Source organism: Lagopus muta, chromosome 1, assembly GCF_023343835.1.
Source record: "Lagopus muta isolate bLagMut1 chromosome 1, bLagMut1 primary, whole genome shotgun sequence".
In the NCBI taxonomy this organism is placed as follows: domain Eukaryota; kingdom Metazoa; phylum Chordata; class Aves; order Galliformes; family Phasianidae; genus Lagopus; species Lagopus muta.
In genome coordinates, this window is record NC_064433.1 from 106,520,796 (window position 1) to 106,538,930 (window position 18,135).

An 18,135-nucleotide genomic window follows, 5' to 3' on the forward strand; every position below is an offset into this window, starting at 1 on the left:
GTGTGAGGGACTCTCACTCAAACCTGTTTGTCACTTGTTTATGGAATAAAATTTTTAGTCTAGTTTGTTTCCCTGTTTCATACAGTTGTAGCTGCTGAATCTACACCTATTTTGGCAGATGGCTTTGTCAAACAAGAGCCCTTGGTGAAGTTCCCCTTCAGAGAGACAAAATCTTCAAAGCATGCTTTAAGGAAGATGCGCCTAATCTGCTGATTTCAGAGGCAGAATTTGGGTGGAATTAAAATCATCAATACTGCACAGCCCTTTACACTCTAAATTATCTGTTTTTGAGAAGTGGTGGCTGCTCTGGTCCTTGCAATCTCAGAAACAATATAAGCATCTTAAGTATCTCAATTCCAGCCCCGTGGTTTAGCAGAGCTAGCAGTTACCCATCCAATAACTCACTGCTGTATTTGGAATGAAAAAGTTCTAGATATTTACTAACTTTAACTGCAGATGGCAAGTCAAGCTGAAGGGTAAAGGGCCTCTTATCAGCTTCTATTAATAATGGCTGTAGGAGCTGGACCTAAGCCTGTGCTGAGGACAGGAGACAGGACCTCGCAGGCTATGAGTATGCAAAGGTTAGATTTGATCCAAGCAGCATATTCTCCCAAGAATGTAAACAGAGGGGTAAATTGTCTCCAAGATATGTCGCTAATGGGCATTAGCCCCAAACTGTTGCCACAAGCTGCCTATCTCAGCTGTGGGTCAAGGTACTGTTTTCTGTGTTGGGTGGCCTGCAGTAGCTGCTGAGAATAGGATTCAGTGAGCAGCATCTCTCTGTGGCTCAATTTGTACCAACAAACTGCTCTGGGGCAAGTAATGAGTTCAGAATTGTGAGAGAATGGTCCCAATCAGATGTTGACAATGTAGACACAGTCTTATGAAGGTTTTTCACTATGAAGTGAGCAGATCTCACTGCAGAAATTTCACTTGTTCATATCTGTTTAATCCCATCACTGACTTTTATTTGGTATAAAAATCTAAAGGAAATTTTCTATATGAAACAAAATACTACTTGTGCTAGCAAAATCTTAAATTTCATGGCAATAGGAAACATTGGAACTCAGGACATAAGCAAATTATGTTTCACAATTGTTTGCAAAAAGGTTTAAGATTATATCCCAAATCAGTGGTGAGTTTAGTGCCGTAAACCATGCTGATAATGTGATAATGTAGTATTCAGCATCAGATTGATTCATTACTGTGAAAGAAAAAAGAAAGGATAAAAAGGAATTGGCATTAGAAAAAGCACAATTGCCAGTTAAAAAAAAAAAGAAAAGTCAGTGGTAATGTATAGCAATTTCTTGCATGGCATTAATCATCAAAGCAAAGTTCTGCACTGTGAAAATCATCAGGAATTTGTGTCCATGTTGCTTTCTAATGTGACCTTAAAACACCTCTGTTGCTAGAGGATTAATCAGGAATGAGCAGTTGGGGAAGACCAGTGCTGAGTCCTCAAGATGGGAGGTTGGATTTATTAGGCTAAAAACAAGTTGTGATTTTAAATACTAATACTTTGCTCGTGTTATTACACGTTTTACCAATGATGAGGTATATCATAAGAACATAGGAGACTATAATGTCATTTCCTTTTTAAATGACAGTATTTAATGCATTTGAAAAACATGTTTTTCAACTTGGAGGTCTGTTAATGGTCAAATATTTTTTTTAAAGAAGCTGGTACAGTCAAGAAGTAAAGAATGCAGTTTTTCCTCCAGAAATGGTTGGAGACAAATGACCGGTAAGCACATGAAGCAGAAACAGTTGTTTGTAAACAGGCTGCAGATCATCACTACAGCAGTTATGGTATAATATGTACAAAATGAAGCTGAGGTTTTCAGGCTTATGAAACTGTTACCTGTGTAAATTTTTAAGTGAGAGAGACAACATGAGATGGCTGACAAGATTCAACTAATTTCTTCATCTGAAGATATAGAAAGAGTTTGACTTTCTTTCTCAGAGAGAAATGACCAGAACTACTGAAGTTGTGATCTTTCTTCTTCAGAAGATGAAGGGAGTCTTGCAGGTATATGATTTCTCAATAGGACAGGTTTAAAAAGTCATACAATTTTCCAGATATTTTCTTGAAATGGTTTTACTGCTGTCATTGAAGTATAGAATCTGTAAGAAATAGTTTTCTCAGATTTAGAATGTCTTCCCTTGCTCTAATAAATGCTAGTGTATGCACACATACACACAACAGGGTCCTTCTGGAAATTCTAAGTTATCTTTCCTCCTCATTTCTTTTATCACAATGGAAAATTTTAAGAACTCTAATAAATTTTGGTTTTCATGGCAAGTAGGGAATTCTATCTTCTCTGACAAAACGAGTTCTGACTGACTAGGAAGAGGGAAAAAACCACTAAGCCATATTTTTGGTTCTAAATTCAACAAATACAGACTTATTTTGTAAGAGTCTGGAGTGTGTACAGACGTGCTACCCTTGCATACTCGTGTATGTAAGACTACCTTCTTTTTGGCACGTAAAATGCAAGAAATCTTGGTCATAATATTCTAAATTATATACATGTGAGGTGTAAGTCATGCATGAAATGTAAATTGGCATGTGTATCATGGCAATTTCAACAGATAAGAATGGGTATTAAAAACTCTACTTTTTGCAGTGGTGATGAGTTTATTCATTCATTCAGCTGACCATATAAGAAGAAGCTGCAAACATTTCTTTTCCAAGAGGGCTGCTTTTCTTCCTTTCTTCCTTTCTTTTTAAAAAAAATTTATTTGACACTACTATGAAATATAAACATTAGTGTCATTCCATGTAGTTCTTTCTCATCATACAGTCTGCTTACTCCAGCTGAGAAAAATTAATGAGATCATTATCTTTGCTTTGTTTGTTTACTGCACAGCTGAAAATGCTGCTTCTTTTGCCAGATCACAAATGCAGAGCTGCACCAGCACGCTAGGAAGCTAACAAAGTAATCCAAGACTTTGGCTAAAATTTCTAATAATATTTCATGAGTCCTATATTGGCCAAACTACAGATCAGAACTGAAATATATTGCACCCATTGCACATGTTTTTTTTGTGAAGCTTTGGTACATTCAGAAGTAATTCAGTGACAACTCTCTAGTAATTTCATTGATATATCCTTTAAGGTAACAGCTACTCAATCATTACATGTAAATTCAGTGAACAAGAAGCAAGAAGAATGTTTTCTGAAATTTAGCTTAGAGCAATCTATCTTGGGATATCTTAAATTACTTTTAAAACTGCATGAAAATGGTGTTATGTTTGAAACACTATTAAATGAAAGTAATAGATTTTCATTTCATACTTGTGACATCCTAAAATGCTTTGCAATAATGAATTGGGTACTGGTTGTTAGGCAATGGTGTGTAGGCAAATGCAGTTCTCATTATGTGTTACTCATTTTTGCAATAGCCTGCACTCAGCTCTTGAAAGCATAGCTTATTTTAGGTGCAGAGGGATTGCTGGAAGGAGACTGAGATCTTGTTTTTGAAAAATACCTTAGGAGCTTTAATTTCTATCTACACACATATCAACCAAAGGAAAGCAATAGCTTAATAGCTCACCTTTAGGACCTCTATCAATGATAAAAGCTGTGTTACTTCATTCTTCCGTTACTAAGGTGCAAGACTTTAGTGAGAACCAGTCTAGATGTATTGAGTTACTTTTCAGGTCTGCCCACCCCAAAACTAAATAATGGTGTGTAACTTCTTTACATTTGTTATTCCATCTTGCCTTTCCTAGCTGAGATGGTTGGTCTCATCTGCTTGGTTTGCTTTCTCTTACAGAATTATTTCTCGAGATAGGGACTGTTATGTCTATATTTGTGAAAGGCATGGCATGGTATGTTTTCAGACAAAGTGGCATCATCTTCAGCTTCAAAGCTGAGAGTGTGAGCAAGTAATCTATATTTTCTTGCAGTAACCCCAGCATTTGAATAGCTAAGAATATGTTTTAGAGGAATATATTGTGCTTGGCAAAAAAAAAAAGAAAAAAAAAAGAAAAAAAAGAAAAAAAAGATTTCAATTTATATCAGTTGGAATGAACTTAAAATACACTATTTGAGTTAGATAAAGATAACTGAGTTCACAGAGGGTGCACCTTAGCAGGATTCACTAGGCTTACTGAGCAGTAGGGGTGAGTATGTCTCATTACTGTGTTCAAATGTCACAGAGCCCACTTAGTAGCTTTGATATAAGAAGCTTGACAAAGAAGAAATTGGCATTAACAGTAGGAGGAACTCAATTTATTTCTCTGGACTCTAGAATATAGGTTTTACATTCCCCATGGCTTTTAGTTAATTTATTTTTCACCCTTGGACTGTAAAATATATGTGGGAAAATATCTGTTTTATTTACTTGTTTGCTTTCCTAGGCAGAACAGTTCTAAAGAAGCTTGTCAGTTCTCTTTGGACTCAATATACAGAGCTCACAGAGTACTGTATTAAGTCCACTGTGAATGCATTCTCTACATCCACTAGAACAAAAGTTCAAATAAAAGATAAAGGAAAAAAAATAATTGGAGAGATATTTATGTTTTCAGGTAATATATTACTCTTATTTATGAAACAGAAAAAAAAAAAGAGGAAGAGGGTGACTTTTTGTTTTTGACATTTTAGATAAGATCTAAGGTCCATTAAGTCCCAAGTTTTCAGTTTTTCTCAAATAACCAAAATAACTTTGCATTTAAAAATCTAGCGCAAAGAACGTGAATCTAAAACAAACAAACAAACAAACAAACCCGCCCACCTACCTTTGTATCTGAGAACTACTGGATTTTAATTATCCTTAATTTATTTTGGTAACAGTGTGTGAAGATGCAGACTATTTTACATACTGTTCTGTTTTACATTTTTATGCAGTTAAATGCTTGTTTCTTCTGATAGCAAATCTAGAAGATTAACTTAAGAAGTAATAGCCATTAAGGAACTAATGGGAACATTATAGGTGAATAAATATTTTTATATTTGTGATGAGAAAGAGAAAATATGGAAATTATATAATGTGCTGATATTATACATGATTAAAGACAGGCTTACTTTCCTTGCTCTAGAAGTTGAAGTATATCAGTTTAATTATCATCTGCTTTAACAAAGACCCTACAGAATACCTGAAGATTTATTTGATTTCTTCAGACCTCAGTAAAAGATGAAGATTCAGAGATACAAATTTCCTTTAAGTTGTGTTGCCTAAACACCACGAGAGCTTCCATTTCTGACAGACAACGAACTTAAAAGTACTACTTGCTTTTGAGAAACTGGTCCTGGACATTGTAATAAATTATGGACAAAGACAATTACAATGGAGTATTTAAGGCTTAACTGTAACATTGCTGGTGTATAATGTGAAACTAAGCAAGCATAAATATAAGCTGAAAAATCATGAAAAATATCCTTGTAAAAAAGTGGTGCTATACTAAAAAGGCTGGGAAGCTTTTTACTTTGCACTGTTAAAACTACCTTGGACAAAACACCATAAGTCCTAGCTCAGCAGTCTTCAAGACAGTGTTGATAATCTTAGACATGCTTTGTCATCTAAAACTTCAGACTGCAGGCAAGCTGTGTACATTTAACTCATGGTGAAAAGCTCTAGTATCAGAGAAATGTTCTTACCAATTAAAAGACCTGTGGATCATTTTTAAAAATGTGCTATTTTTCTTTTTAGGTCATGATTTATGAATACATTCCGAATTTGAATAGAGTACCTTGACTTATTAAAATTTGGTGCCAAGTTTTTTTTCTTTCCCCTAGATGTTAATAATGTGTACGTTTAGATTTTCATGAACTCATTTCCACTTTGCCCTGCAAAGGAAAGACTCAATTAGTTGTCTGTATTCTTACAGCGTTAATTTCCAGATTTTAATGCAAATCACTTTAAGACTATTTTTAGACTAGGGATTTCACACGAGAAATTATAGGGAAAGGGATGCCTTAAGTAATCTAGAAACCATTATTTAAAGTATTTAAGAGCATAATGATCTAATAAAGTATGCTTTGCTTATTACGTGCCTTGATGCATTGCAAAAATAACTCATGACTGAATAAAATAGATCAAACATTTCAAACAGAACCTATTTCCTTAGATACCTTGTGAAACTTAAATGATGAACATACAACTACGGGAACTGACATTTTTCTTTCTTCTGTGCTATGATCATGTTAATTCACGGAAAGTTCTTAAACAAGAGCTGTCTTCAGTGTCGGATTTGGCTCGGGATTGAAAAATACTCATGTATCTCACACTGTTTCCAATTTTAGCAGCCTTTTGTTGTCAGATCTATTATAAAGACTCTTCAAAAGCAAACACATTGAAAATGCACAAGAAATGTGCCAGATGATGTGAAAATGCTAATAATGAAAATATCTCCCTGTCCACACCATTTACTACTCCCTTACAGGAATAGATTTCAGTGGAACTGCAACAGCTTTACAATAAATAAACGCTGTGGTAAATCATCCTTTCTAAATCTGAGAGCTGAGAACTTTGTTCAGGGTTGTGCCTTCCACGCAGATAAATCAGAAAATGAGAGTGCAGTACTTTCTGTATTTTCCTTTTATTGTCAGTGACCTTTCCACATTAGGGTAAAAATCCCTCTTTCCTTAAACACACAAAGTCAAAACCATGGCCTCAGATCTGCCAGCATTTCAGAGCTAACAAAAATAATAATAGGAGCTGCTGTAGAAACCATCAAAACAGGGACCTTTGTACATATGGCTAGGTTTAGCTCTCTATATGCAGTCTAAGCAAGTTGTTTAGGCTTCCTGTAGCGTAAACAGAGGGAAACCTGCACATCTAAACACAAGATAGTCTATCCTGCTAACAGTGTCTCAAGTAGATGAATCACACGTGGAAGTGCCCAACTCAAACCTTGCCAAGTCATGCTAGTTTTCCACCTCCTTTCTTATTCTGAGGGATGGATAGCTCTTGTGCTCTCAGAAAGGCATCCTTAAAGAATAGCCAGCTTTGCTTTAGTCCTTTGTTTCTAAGGATAGCTTCCAGGAGATCTCATCCAATAATCCCTTAAAAAGCGTGAAAATTGCTCTCTTGAATTTCAGGGCCCCGACTCCACTCTTTTTGCTAGGCCCACACTCCTCAAGATCATGAATTCAATCAGAGCATGCTCACTGCAGCCCAGACTGCCTCTAATCTTAACACCTTTAACAGTTACATCCATGTTAGCTATCACAAGGCCCAGCAACACTTCCCCTCTAGTCAGTCTGTTCAATGTCTGCACCAGAAAGTTATCATTGATGGACTCCAAGAGTCTCCTGGATTGCTTTACAGCTCATTGTGCTGTTTTCCCAACAGATATACAGGTGTTTGCAATCCCCCATCAGGATGAAAACTTGTTTCTTAATGTTTTTCAGAGGGAGCTCCTCACAGTCTATGCATTCTTTAATATAGAGGGCAATTCCCCCACGCCTCCTACATTTCCTATCCCTCCTAAAAATCTTATAGCCTTCAGTGGTGGTATTCCTGTTGTGAGAATCATCCCACCATATTTCTGTGATAGCAGTGAGATTCTAGTTTTCCAAGTGCATTGCAGTTTCTCACTCTTCGTGCTTATTTCCCATACTGTGTGGATTGGTATACAAGTACTTCAGGTGGACTTTTGCATGCATTACCTTCCTAGAGGAGTCCTTCCACAAACCCCCAGGACAAATATAAGTTTTTTCCCTGAGTACTTCCTAAAGAGACAGTGTTCCCTGTTTCTCTGTTACTCAGCAGTACACCCCTTTCCCCACACAGTTGTAGTTCAAAGTCCTGGTAATGAACAAAGCCAGCTTTTTGCCTAGTATATTTTTGCTCCTCTTGGTCAGGTGTGTCTCATCCCAAATCAGCATTCCTGGTTTGTCAGAGGTACATCCTAGATCATAGAACTCGTAGCCTTTGGAGTGACCTAAATCCACAAGTAAATCCACAAGTATCTTATCCATAAAAAGGTTGTATATCCTTGACTATCTACTACTTGAACTGCACAGGCTTCCTCAGCATTACCCAAGGTCTTTCCACGCTGTGGTTATACTCTAGTATATTAGTATGGATAATGTATTGAGATATATTATAAATGATCATAAAGGAGGGCTGATGCTGACAAAGGGGTTCTGACTGCTCTAAGAAACTTGTGCTTAGAGCATAAGCTGAGGCTGGAGAGGCTAGAACAAAAGGCTGTTTCCTACAAGGGAATGCCTGCTCAGCATAGTGCAATGTTGCCTAGAGATCTCCAAGCAGCCTCTGAATGAGAAATAGCTGTCAACAAATAAAACAGACTGCAAGAGCCTTGTACTGATATAACTGCATTGCTAGTACTAGTGTTAGCTTTTTACCTAGACATGTTTTGTATTGTGCTATGTAGACATCTCCCATATTGTGTCTTGAGGGGCTGAATATGTTTTAACTGAAACATCAAGACACACTCTGTATGAATCAGATTAAAGATTTAAAAGCCAGATATAGCAAATATATATATTCCTTACAATATAGCCAATTACACTTTATACATGGTGTTCTGTATATACACATGTATATGCCATATAATGGAACTTTCAAAATACACTAGCTTGAGTTCTAAGATAAACAACCCCCCAAATACTATTTATAATGCTGGTGATAGAAGGTCAGCTCATGAAGCTAGCCATTTCTGATGCTTTTGATCTTATTGAGTGTTAACAGCAATAAGATATTTATAGTTATTTTATCCTAAAGGGAAAAATGTATCCTCTAATAGGCATAAGAGGGTATATTTTATTTTATTCTATTATAAGGATATTAAACTGTGATAACTATATCACTTGCAGATATATCTTCTAGGTTCCTCTTCCCTACCTTGATGTCTCTAGGAAGTCCTTCACTTTTCTATATGACTGATTTTTCCTCAGCCCTCTTGTCACCAGTATCATGCACCTTTTCCTCACTTAACATCTGGAAAAGTCTCTGTTTCTTCGATATTACAAGGCTCTCTCTTTTCCTCTACTTTTTGCAGTTGTTTTAATCATTCCTTCTTGCCTGTGATGCCTCTATGCATAAGGTAGAAGCAGCAGTATTACAGTGATATCTGGTGCTGTCCATGGGCCTAGATGCAGCTGAAGATTCCTGGTGAAGATGAATGCCTCGTATCATGACACAAAGAGTGCACAGAGCTCAGACCCAACCTGAGAATGAAAGGGTGAGGTGCTCACCTTGTCCCAGAGCTGCATGAACACAGACAGCACTCAGCAAGGACAATACCAGACATCAAAGACTCCCAAGACCATAAGGGAGCATCAGTATGTTCAGCAAGAAATGATTATCTGTTGGAAATCTCTCTTGGTTTCTGGCAGCTTGAGTGCATTTATTTTGTAAACTTGGGATGTCTTACCACATTTGCCACAGTACAGAGACCTCCTGTCTACCACTGACATCAGTTAATGCAACCAAGTGTCTGTGGAGGGGCTAAGCTGGGATGCTATCACTGTAACACTGCAAGTGTAGCTCATCAGCTTGATCCCATGATGCCTGGTATGGTGTGACTGTGGTATGCCCCCTGTTAGAAGAAGGAAATTCCCCGCTAACTTGCACCATTCTATACTGGGTAGTACAGAACTCACAAATCTCTAGGGTTATTTTGTGAATTTTCCAGTTATATTATTATTATTATTGTTTAATACATTTATGGCTAACTGGTTATCTTTTTGAGAAGAAAAACCCAACATATTACAGCTATCTTTTTTAACTTCACTGTCTCTTCCATTTACAGAGAATTTCATTATTACTCATGGTTAGAACTATGTTTCTTGAAGGATGTTTTTAAAGTCATAATAAAGAATAAGTGCAGTCATCAGAAGTAACTGGATATTTTTTTTTTCACCAATTTTTACAAAATACATTTTTGAAGATGTTCTTATTTCCTATTCTAACAGTGTCCTTTCTCCTCCCCAAATTTCAAATGGATCCCAGATGTTCCTAGTTCATAGATTCTAGATGTCTCCTAGTTCATGAGATGAACGTGACAGTTCCTGCACTGCACTGTCCTATTAACATAAGCATTCCACCATTGAGAAAAAAAATCTTGAGTCTTGCAGCTTGACTTGATTTTGTCAATTATACTGTTGCACAGTTCTTAAACGTTTAATAATTCACACAACTCTAGGTAATTTAAGGCTAAATTAACCTTTACTCACAGAAAATGGAAACAAGATTTAAGTAAGATTTTTGATGTTTTGTTGTTTCTTGATATCTTTCATCTAAAATTCCTTTCTTTCCTTCTAGTCATTCTAACTCCAGCGTGTTTTCTGAACTTCACAACAAAACACCACTTGACATGCAACATTATAGACCATCTATTTTTCATCTCTTTTTTTTTTTCTTCTCTCTCTTTCAAGAGCAGTTTCAGCTGCAGAAGCCTGGAAAATGCTGTCCTGGAAAATGCAATCAGAGGCATATACACGCTGATTGTGAGATTCAGTATGGTCAGATCTGTTATGTCTTCATGAATCAGTACTGGATTACTGGCTCAGCACAGGGTCACTGCTAAAGGTTCTGACTACCTTCCAAGCTTTTCTCTAGCATTTGAAAAGTCAGACATTAAAGTGACTACCTTATTTGCCTTCTGTTGGACGGGAATAAATTATCCATTTATTTCTCTGAGTGCGTAGTACTAATCAGATAACTTCATTTTTCTGCCCACCCTCTGAAATCAAATCTCAACACCTGTTCAGATCAGAATAATTTTTACTTTGCTAAATTGATTGCTATACAATTACTAATTTGATGCAAGCTGGTATGAATCATGGCCACAAAGGGTTTCATATAAAAACATTAAAAGAACGTGATGCTTACCATAGTGTTTATAATAACAATTGGAAAATGTAAAGTAGGCACTCCAAATATTTACATAAGGAGAAAATTACCTGTTTGGGCTTTATGAGATGGTGTGTAATTCCTTCTGCAGCTGGCCAGATAAATTGGGCTTATGGAACAACATCAGAATGGCCCAGATTTTCTCAAGTTACAGCTGTCGGTCTTTTTTGCAGATGGGATCCTCAATACATTGGAGCCCAGTACATTCAGTGTTACAGCCTGAAGGACTAGCATCTTGTGGAAGGCTTCCTTCAAAACTACTTACTACCAATTAAATCACAGCAATGTTTTCTTTATCACTCATCACTTGCGTACTATTTGTTCTTGTGGAAAATGCAATTTCTCTTCAAATGTTCTAGGAAATTTATAATTCAGTTTTAATACACTGTTTAATGCTATGTTTCTGTTGCTAAAGAGACTTGCTGCTGTGCTTAACACCTGGTATCAACGCGTATTGCTGATTTTTTTTCTTTTCAATTTTCATGCAAAAATAAAATAAATATCATAAAATATTCATAAAATAAACAAAAAAATTCCCTCTCACATGTCTCTTACTGTCATGAAATCTGTTCTTTTAAAGTTTGTCTTTGCTCTTCCACTGTGCCCACAGTCACTGCTACTTTGTAGCTTTCTCACAGTTCCTACTTGGCAATTTCTACACTAAAATAACTGTGTCCCAATTTTCCAAGCTATCAAAAGTTTTCTTATCCCATTAGAGGTGTGGGGATGAATGCCTTTGGAAATTAGGCCCTGAGAGCTTTAATAGAGTCATTATTCCCATATGTTGTCACAATAACTAAATCCTTTCAGTGATTTGGATCCAAATGGAAAATCACATCCCAAAATTACAATAAATGTAGGTATGTGCAATTATCATCACAGAAGGCACTTCAGTTCCATGCTCATTTAATCATGTTTTTCTCAGCTGAGCCTGCCAACAAGGGTACTAATTAATGTTTTTTCCAATGTGGACACCTGCCCATTAGGAGCTACCAATACTTTGCAAATACAGAAAGCTGTCAGATGGTAATTACCTTTTGTTTTCTGTTATTCTGGCCTCTGAAGGAGAACTCTTTCTCACATTATCAGAGAGGCATGAGACATCTAGCACCTTCAGATTATTTTAATTTTCTGCTTAGTAGGGATCCATTTTGGTTGTTGTTTCTTTGATATTGGCTCAATTCAACCTTATCCACAAGGTCACATAATTTTCAAAATCACTGATTTTGTGATTTTTGGGAATTCGTGGTTGAAAGAGAAGGAAATAACTGCCATATTACTAAATTGGTCCGGTAAATTACTTTGGCATGCCCAAAACCGTAATTCACAGTAGTCAGAGACTAATGTATTTACCACATCATTGCTCCACTTCCACAGAATATCCAAACCAGGTACTTTATAATTATATTGCACTTCATTATTTGAAAAGAAAAGCACCCTACTACAATTCTTGAATGAATAAAATGTGACTTACTACTTTGATATCATCAGGCTCTATATTGTTTTATGGTTTTAAGTCATTTCCTCATTTTGTCTAGGACAATACATTACATTATTTATTTACAAAAGTTATATGCAATATCTCTATTACTGAAATCAGCAGAGTCAGATTAGTAGAACTGTAGACGGCCATGAACCATCTACACATGCCCTGCCCCATCTCTCCTCCAACCTCTTGGTAGATGCACAACTTAGTGCAGCCCTCTGCATGATTTATTTGTGTATTTGTTGAAATGCCTTGATTTAAAATTGTTTTTTTAGTGTTGAATCTGAAAGTTGAAGATCTACAGGAGCTGTTTTTCAAATAAACAGCTTTTTGTTCATTGTTCTTTCTCCTCCCTTTTTCCCTTCCTCCCCCCTTTTCCTTTCTTTTTTTTTTTTTTTTTTCCTTTTCCTTTTCCTTTCTTCCTTTCTTTTTCCCCTCCCTTTTCTCTTTTTTGTTGTTGCTGTTAATTTTAGTGAGCTAAAATCTTGAACTGCTTCTTCAGGGCTTCTTCTAATAAGCATAGACATATTGAGTGGAACTTAACTCAAGAGATTACCAGGACTGCTTTCTGTTGGAAAAAAACATTGAGATTTGGCTTTCTGTAGTTCTCTATTTCTGTAGGAATCTAAGGAAATTATTTATCTTAGCAGAACCAGCTCAAGCAAGAGTAAGAGAAAAGGGGATAACAGAGGGAGAATGCCAGATACAGAAGAGGAAACATCTTGCAGCAATGTTTCCTCTTCCCTTGAGGTAGATCATAGGAAAAGAAAGGGCTGAGAATTCAATGTGAATTATGCAAAGAGAGGATTGCTTGGGGATGTGGGACAAGGTTAGAGTTGGTTAGCTGATGGTGCAGGGTGATGAGTTGTATGGTAGAGCACAGACTTGGTTTGGAGATGAAAAGCATGAAAGTTGTGCCAGCATGGCAGAATATCCTAGAGAATCACCCTGTTGAGCAGCCAAATTTATTACCTTAGACACAAAACTGAGTTAACATGTCTATAGTCAGTTTGAGTTTTGAGCAATTATTCACAAGATGCACTGCATGAAGAATGACAGCCTACTTAGACCTTTCTCAGGAGACTGGACAGTGTTTGATGGGTTTAGTGTATGATGTTTGAAGCAAAGGTGAAAGAACTGAGCTTTCCTGATTTTTGCTTCAGACCTTGAAGGTCTAAGATCCTTTACTTTGTCTGATAGAAAAATATGAAAACAGGGAAGAGAGCTAAATAAATCCACTTTGGAAATGAGATAACATTCAGGTTCAAATAGATTATGTGCACATGTGCATCCAAGACATATGAATCACTGTTTTTTAACTGGCAGTGCTGAAGGAAAATTGAAACTGGTGACTTTTTTTTGTACTTTAATGGAGATGCCGTAGCCAAGACTGGAATCTGATGTGAATGAAAAAAAGTCTAAGTTCTTCTGTTTGGAGACGTCGATGCTGATGCTTTTTCCTTTGCCAAATTCTGTTTTTTGTTGTTGTTGTTGTTGTTGTTGTTTTTCTAATTCAGATACTTTAAAATAAAATGTATTTATAATGACCCCGGGGCTATCTTTCTTTTTTATTCTGATATCATTTAAACAGTTTTGAGATCAGTTTCAATCACATTACTAAGAGGGATTAGACGTCTCCATCACATTAATTCACTGATTTTTTTAATTATTATTATTTTTAAAATTGGAAGCTAAGATCAAGTCACTGCTCAGAATGAACTTACTTCTAGGAAGTGGAGAATTCATACCGGACAATTCCACAGGAGTCTGCCCATTTTGCTTCTCCAAGAATTACACACAGATGCTGAAGAATATGCACCATTGGAGGCTCAAATAGTGACAGTTTGTTTACTAGTTATATGGGCACACCATGGAGAAAAACACAAAGATATCTGTTCCTCATCTATTCTTTCATTCATCTGTATTGCTGTTAGTAAATTCATGGAGGCTTCTAATTCCCAGCAGATATAACCATCCTGGAAGTATTCTGTCAATAGAAGTCTTCATGCACTTCTCTATTATGTCACCAAATTGGAGAAAAGTGGATTTGATAAATGGAGCACTCGTTGGATAAGGAATTGGCTGGATGGTTGCACTCAGAGAGTTGCAGTCAATGACTCAATGTCCAAATGGAGACCGGTGGCAAGCAATGTTTCTCAGGGATTGCTGCTAGTACCAGTGTTACTTAACATCTTTGTAGGTGACAAGGACAGTGGGATTGAGCACACCCTCAGTAAGTTTGCAGAGTACACCAAGCTGAGTGGTGCAGTTGTCACGCTAGAGGGAAGGGATGCCATCCAGAGGGACCTGGACAGGCTTGAGAAGTGGGCCCACGACAACCTCATGAAGTTCAACAAGGCCAGGTACAAGGTCCTGCACCTGGGTCAGGGCAATCCCAAGCACAGATGTAGACTGGGTGGAGAATGTCTTGAGAGCAGCCCTGAGGAGAAAGATCTGGGGGTGTTGATTGATGAAAGATTCAATAGTGTGTGCTTGCAGTCCAGAAGGCCAATCATATCCTGGGGTGTATCAAGAGAAGCACGGCTAGCAGCAGGTTGAGGGAGGTGGTTCTTCCTGTCTATTCTGCTCTCATGAAATCCTATCTGGAGTACTGCATCCAATTTTGGGGTCCCCAACACAAAATAGACACTGAGCTGTTGGAGCAGGACCAGAGGAGGGCCACAAAGATGATCAAAGGGCTTGAGCACCTCCTCTGTGGGACAGGATGAGAGAGTTGAAGCTTTTCAGCCTGGAGACAAGAAGGCTCTAAGGTGATCTTATAGCAGCCTTCCAGTACTTGAAGGGGGTCTTCAGTAAATCTGTGGAGTGACTTTTTACAAGGGCATGTAGCAACAGGATAAGGGGAAATGTCTTTAAACAGGAAGAGGGTAGATTTAGACTAGATATTAGGAAAATACTCTGAAGGTGGTGAGACAAAGGAACAGTTTGTCCAGAGAGGTTATGGATATGCCCTCCCTGAAAGTGTTCAAGGCCAGGCTGAATGGATGTTTGAGCAATCTGGTGTAGTGGGAGGTATCCCTGCCTATAGCAGGGGGGTTGGAACTAGATAATCTGTAAGGTCCCTTCCAACCCAAACCATTCTATGATTCTATGATGATTCTTAGAGAATAATTCACTGTGTAACTCTCCTGACTACAATGGATTATGATTTTGGTTGTCTTTTTTTAAAGTAGAAATCTCTTTGATTTGACCACATCCATGAAAAAAATGAGTTTCAATATTCATTTCATCAAAATTTGGATAAAGTCATCCAGTATAGAAAAAGAGTACAAATTTAACATAAAATGCACATTAATTCATGCATTTCAGAAATGAATATAACACTGTTTTCTTCCTTCTTTTATAGTCTAGACTCCTTCACAGAGTCTGCTCATTTCTTTGTCACTCATCATTATGGATTAAGGTACCCATACTGCAAAATCTCTCTGGTGAGAAAAGCAATTGCACATCTGTTTAAGCAGATGGTTAAATGCCATTAAACTTGTTGTATGGTGGCATAATGGAGAAGTGCATGAAGAATTCTACTGACAGAATACTTCCAGGATGTTCATATCTGCTGGGAATCAGAAGTTACTAATGAAGTTACTAATAGCAACGCAGGTGAATGAAAGAACAGATGAGGAACAGATACCTTAGCGTTTTTCTCTAAGGTGTGAGAGAATTATTTTTTTATATAAAAATTTAGACCTGTTCTGCTTATTGGGACAGCTCAAGACAGATTGTGTGATGGCAATCTTATGTGTAGTGTTTAAATATATAATAGAAATAGAATCCAGCAGAATGTGTATAGATGGTGCAGAACAAAATGTTCAATAAAGTCAGAAGAGTATATGTCCTTGCCAGAAATACATGTCCTTGAAAGGCATAGAAAGCTCTTAATTTGTGTACAGTCTATCAGGAGTGGAATTGAAAGGGGAAAGTGAGACAGAGGACATTTTGTGGCCTCTATTTCCATTTATCACTCTTGTCAAATCATCTGTAACCCATGAAGATACTCAGTCTCCTTTTAGGAATATCCCAGATTGAATTACTGAGTTCCTGCAGGAAATTCATTCATGTGTATACTTGTCCTTGTGCATTATTTAACTCTTTCTGGGCTGCTCTGAAGGGTATTATTTTGGCTTAACCTTGTAGGTTGCACCTGTCAGAAAAGACACAATACAGTAACCATAATACTTTCTGTTTTTTATTTCTGGTCTTTTTCACTGCTTTTTCACACTCTGACAGCCTTGGAAACACTGCATCAGATTATAAAAAGACATTGAACTGGTCAAAGTACATATAAAGACTGTGGAAATTTCAAAAATATGTCTAGGCAGGTGCTGGCATTGGGAAAAGAATGGGAATAGATGACCATGCAGTTCTAAAAGTGCACTCTGTGGGACAGATCTTCTTATTTTGGCCCCTCAGCATCTTTAAAAATCTGGTCCTCATTTTAATTTTAATTTTTATTTTAGTTTTTATTTTTATTTTTATTTTTATTTTTATCTTTATCTTTATTTTTATCTTTATTTTATTTTATTATTTATTTTTAATTTTAATTTTAATTTTTTTAATTTATTCTGGAAAACAATACAGAAACATGATTAAATTACTGCAAATGGGTGTGTGTATTAGCAATGTGGAAATTTTGTATTGCTACAAATGTTAATACTGCAATACAAATTCTTCAAAAGTTGACCAGTAATCCATGTGGCACCTAGCACAAAGTTTTGTAATAGCAATATAGAATAATGGTTTTGAAATATATTTTGACAAATTTCTGAGATGTAGTTACATTGTATCTGTTAACATATTTTATTCTAATGTCTATACTTACATGAGGATCTCCTTATTGCTATTGGAATGCTTTTATGTTTTACCAGAAAACTGGTTCTAGAGTTGTAATGGGAGGCAGCATATCTGTGATGACAACTTCATTTGTCCCAAGTGAAATAAGGTATCTGCATTTTTGCTTGAGTGGATGTGTCTATCTTGAGATATTCTGCCAGGACTGCTGTATCAACAAGCTATCATGTCTCTAACCATTGCTTTTCTGATAGGGATCTGTAGTGTAAAAACAGCCAACAGAAAAAGTGATATGGTCTCAGCAGGTGTTGTTTGCTGTTATTCTTTGGTGTGTGTTACAGAGAATCATAGAATAATATAATTGTTTGTATTGGAAGGTACCTTAAAGATCACCCAGTTCCACCTCCTCTGCTATGGCAGGGACATTTTCCACCAGATTGCTCAAAGCTTCATCTAACCTAGCCTTGAACACACCCAGGGATGAGATGTGAACAACTTCTCTGGGCAACCTCTTCCAGTGCCTCACCACTCTCTGAATGAATAATTAATTTACACCTATCCTCTCTTAGTTTAAATACATTATCTCTTGTTCTACCACTACATTTCTTGAAAAAAAGTGCCCCTTCAGATTTCTTGTCTTCCCCTTAGGTACTGAAAGGCTGCTATAACGTCTCCCCTGAGGCTTCTCTTTTCCAGGCTGAACAAGACCATCTCTTTAAGCCTGTATTCACTAGAGAGTTGCTCCAACTCCCTGATTCTCCTCTTGGCTCTCTTTTGGACTCACCTCAATAGTTCCTTCCCCTGTTGGGGACCACAGAGCTGAATGCAGTACTTAAAGTTGGATCTCACAAGGGAAGAACAGAGAGGAAGAATCACATCCCTCAACTACTTCTTTTGATGCAGCCCAGGATTGGTTGGCTTTCTGGGCAGACATAGCAGGCTCACACTGAGCTTTTAATCTACCAATATATCCAAGCTCTTTTCCTTAGGGTTAATCTCAATCCATTGATT

The 18,135-nt window shown here is 37.0% G+C and overlaps 1 protein-coding gene across 4 annotated transcripts in view; it reads right to left on the minus strand.

Annotated features, from left to right (window-relative positions):
- Nucleotides 1-18,135, minus strand: part of KCNJ6 (potassium inwardly rectifying channel subfamily J member 6) — a 156,912-nt gene that overhangs the window by 109,906 nt on the left and 28,871 nt on the right. The window lies entirely within an intron of this gene.